At 37.9% G+C, this 4,094-nt stretch overlaps 1 long non-coding RNA gene across 2 annotated transcripts; it reads right to left on the bottom strand.

Moving 5' to 3' along the window:
- Positions 1 to 428: 428 nt before the first annotated feature.
- LOC113711674 (uncharacterized) lies at positions 429 to 2,853 on the bottom strand. Of its 2 annotated transcripts, none has more exons than XR_003453131.2 (3): positions 2,819 to 2,853; positions 1,251 to 1,328; positions 429 to 521 (listed from the first exon to the last, which is right to left on the bottom strand). It is a non-coding gene; the product is annotated as an uncharacterized lncRNA (long non-coding RNA). The 2 variants fall into 2 exon arrangements; XR_003453129.2 differs by lacking the exon at positions 2,819 to 2,853 and adding an exon at positions 2,550 to 2,686.
- Positions 2,854 to 4,094: the final 1,241 nt, after the last annotated feature.

Genomic DNA, 4,094 nt, shown 5'->3' with positions numbered 1-4,094 from the left:
CAATTCTAAAACAAAAGCATGAAATACACAATAAATTTCGGGCTCTCACACTCTCTTTCCCTTAAAAGAATTTCATTCTCGAAATTCTTACATGCCTTCATAATCGTTTTGGAATGTGTGACTGCCCCACCTCCTCCTAAGGCGAACCAAAGGGCTCGGCGGACCGCCTGCCCAGCTCTCGCCGGGACTCACTACAGTCCTCAAATAAAATACATCACTCACATCCAATAACATAGGGTACAACCTCAAGAATAAACGAAATAACATTTTTCAAACTTAGAACGAGATAAGATACATTACAAATCTCAAGTAAGGGTATCATTCCCCGAATAAGACAAAAGTCCTCAGTTCTCAAATAATTACATCAAATACTTATCAAGTGAATCGAATTCAAATTATATTTGAGATATCCCTTCAGGCACTAATAACTCAATACAAGCGCTTTCTTTGGCCTCGAGCCCTGTGGGGAAAAATTATTTTTGGGGGTCACTAATTAAGCCTCAGAACTTCCACTTCCAAACCTGTTAAGGAAAACAAATTGGGGTGAGCTAACGCTCAGTGAGGCCAAGGGAAAAACATGCAAGCATGCGAGCAAAGACACAATATAAAGCAATAACTCAAGTAACAAGTAATTGCGAAACATTGAGCAAGTAGGAAATTTGATCACAATAAAAGGATACGGGAGCTCTCAGGAGCTAATCCACGCGCGATCCAAGCTCAAGTAGTTGACCCTCCGTCAACTTTCGCAGTTATCCATGTAGAACTCCACTTACTACCTCCAGCCACCATGACACCCTCTTGGATCCGTAACCAAACAAGCATGTAGGTGGTATCACTTAACAAGTATACCTAGCAAGACCTCTTATTTGGATCAAGCTATAACACTTCCCAAGGTTCACCAAGTTTCTCGACCAAGCCCTTGCCGGCTCGAGTTACAAGGCTTGCCAATGGGTTGGGGCGTCCCCCCCATTCACTTTTAGGTCGATGAGACAAAGCTCCAATCGACAAGATTTGGTCATAGCATTGAGACAGGATGAGCGGTACCTCCTACCCTAAAGGGCATGATACATTCTGCCGCTCAATGCTCACGAAAAATACTTTCATTTGCATTCACATGTAACACGTATCACTTATCAAGCAAGCAATTTCATGAAAGAGAGGATAAGGGCGATAAAGTATGCCCTAGCCTCATTAACTAGCAAGTACAAGAATCATTTCATTTAAACACTTCACATGCACTTGATACTCACCAAGTATCAAAAGTCAAAGTTTGAGAAATTAGCTCTAAGACGCTTCGCCGGGAGTTCCCTCGAAGTCCTCTTGAGATCCTGAAAGTATGGAATAATGCATTGTATCTCAAATTCCAGGCCATACAGTATTCGTGTAAAGAAAAGAAATAGTCAATTTTGACTCCAAAATTCAAGTTTCCAAAGTATTTCAGTTCATAAGGAACCGACTTTCAAATGAGGTCTCAAGTGATAGGTGAACTCAAGTTCACCATGAAAATAGGTTTGAAATGCTCTAAGAGTTCTAAAAATGTAACCTAGGCCCTTAAAAGAACATTTAGGTCCAAATTGGAAATTTTCACTTTTCGAGTCATTCTTGGAAATATCAGTCCGGAAGTTCGGAAAGTCTAAAAATGGCAAATTTTACACCGTCAAAAACTTCATTTGAAGCATAACAACTTTGTAGAAGGTCACTTTCCAAGAATCAAATCAGAAACAAGTCAATTTCTCCAAGAAAGTTTACTATTCATTGAAGATAGGTCAAAACAGTCCAAGTTTTTCCAATAATTTTGGAATTTCGCTAAAAATCATAGAATCAAAACCAGCCTTTGAAATTGGATATGCATGTAAAGTACCAATCTAGATTTCAAATGAAAAAAACGGAACTCGATTCCGATGTTCCTAGCTCAAGAAATAAAAAGTTGAAGTTCACTAAAATTCCTGGACTGTTGGCCTTTCCAGAAAATTTCCAGATTTAATGCACTTCGCTAATTAGGCCGTATCTTACTCGATTCTCAGTGATATTGAAAACGGTTGGTGGTGTTAGAAACTAGGTTCACAAGGATATATTTATGTAGAATAAATCATTTCCAAAATCCAGACATAAGCGGTTCAAAATCAAGCAACAAAATGGATTTTCTGGACAGTCTCGGATGAACAGTAATAAACAGACAGCCAAATTTCAAAACTCGCCACGAATCGTTCGGGACGAACTAGAAAATGAGCTTGGTACAGTTTTAAAGATCTAAGAGTCTACTTTCAAATGCCACAAACGGCACTCAATTTCGATCAACGAGCAAAACGTTATAGCTACACAAATGTTGCTGGTCAGAAAATTCTGGAGCTTGTTCCAGTTTTGCTTCTTTACTTGTAACTCAAAATTTAACCAACCATTTGGGTTGATTTTTGGTAGACAACCACAATACACATAGCACAACATATCTACACCAATTTGGAAGCTCAATTAACACCAGAAAATTTTCGAAATTACAGGGCAGCAGCAAACAAGAAAGTCGGGCAGAAATCAGAAATTTCAGACAGTACCTTTTCCAAATTTCTAACTTTCTTCCAACTTCATTCCATCAATCATTCTATATACATGCAACATAGCACAATATCAGCAACCACAACATGTTAATTCATCACATCAGCCACCAATAAACATCCTCAAACCCTCGAGCATGTCATGGAATTGCAAGAACATAATTACTCAACCAATCAACCCAAATTCTACCATAGGTTGAAAACCCATGCTTCCTTTGCTCCATTTGAGCTATACTTTTGCAAGATTAAAGTGTGGGTGAGTGAGTTACCTCAAGAACTTAGTTGGACAGCTTTAGGGTAGAAATCTTGACCGAAATTCCTCCAAGAAAACCGATGAACAGCCCCCTCTTCCAAGCTAGGATCAAAGCCCTCTAATGGATGATGAAATTTGGAAGTGGATTGAAGTAATTTTGTAAGGATTTTGGCTAGATTTTTCTTCCCTTTTCTTCTTCCTATTTTCGGCCAAACAGAGAGAGTGAAGAGAGGCGAGAGAGTGAAATTAGATTTTGTAATGAAAGTGGAGAGAATTGGTGACTTAATGGTTAAGTCTAAGTGTCAACTCATGCTAGGTCCGTTTAGGGTCTTCGCGTGTCCAATTTTCGCGCTCGTTGCAACTTTTGTGCACTAAACCTCTGAGGTAATTTCCCTAGTACATTAATAGTACATTACTAGTAGTCTAATATCATGTTCTTAAAATCTCCAATTAATCAAATTAATGTGCCTGTCGGGGCCTTTTCGGCACGCGCGCGTATAAAGGTCAAACTTAAGGGTTTTCTCGTTTGAACTTGGAAATTCATCTTATTCGATTCTAAAACTCTAAAATATGATAATCCAAGTATATATATATATAACAATAAAAAAATCACGATAAGCAATTCATCTTGAATAAATTTGGGCATTAAAATAATATGCGCGTAAAGAACCAATCGGTAAAATTTATTTTCGAGAAATTCATGTACTTTAGTATTTTGTTTTTTTGGGTAACTCGAGTACGAAATATTTTTAAAATGACCAATTTAACAATATTTTGAAATAATAAAATTATAGGTCCTCACAGAATGTCTCTTGAGAGTGGTCCTAACCTATCTCACACTCACTATTAGGTACAAATATCCCAATCATATCCCAGGTTTACCATCCATCGGTCCTTACTTATGAAGTACAAGTGAGAGTCCTCGTTCAACCCCAAGAATAGCAATGCACAACACACATAATCAGACACTGATAAGGACTTATCTCCAAGCAAAGACAAACATTGACTCTCACTAGACAAAATATAGCATAATCGATTTGTTTGGATAATTCCTCACTTGGTGTTCAAACTTGCCACTTCTAAAATATACACCAGTTATCCAATAACACATTCCAGTCTTAGTTACAACATTCACACTTAATAGCTATCAATCTCTTCTTTCTTTTCATCCTTCTTAATCGCCATTTGACTCCACCCATCTTTTTGCATTTCCCCTTTTTATCACGAGAGCTTCCTTCACCATTTTTAACTTGGTTGCTAGGAGTATTTAGAAATGCCATCTGAATAGTTAG

The sequence above is a fragment of the Coffea arabica genome, chromosome 10e (assembly GCF_036785885.1).
Source record: "Coffea arabica cultivar ET-39 chromosome 10e, Coffea Arabica ET-39 HiFi, whole genome shotgun sequence".
In the NCBI taxonomy this organism is placed as follows: Eukaryota; Viridiplantae; Streptophyta; class Magnoliopsida; order Gentianales; family Rubiaceae; genus Coffea; species Coffea arabica.
The sequence above is the reverse complement of the archived record's forward strand: the minus strand, read 5'-3'. Positions and strand labels throughout refer to the sequence as shown.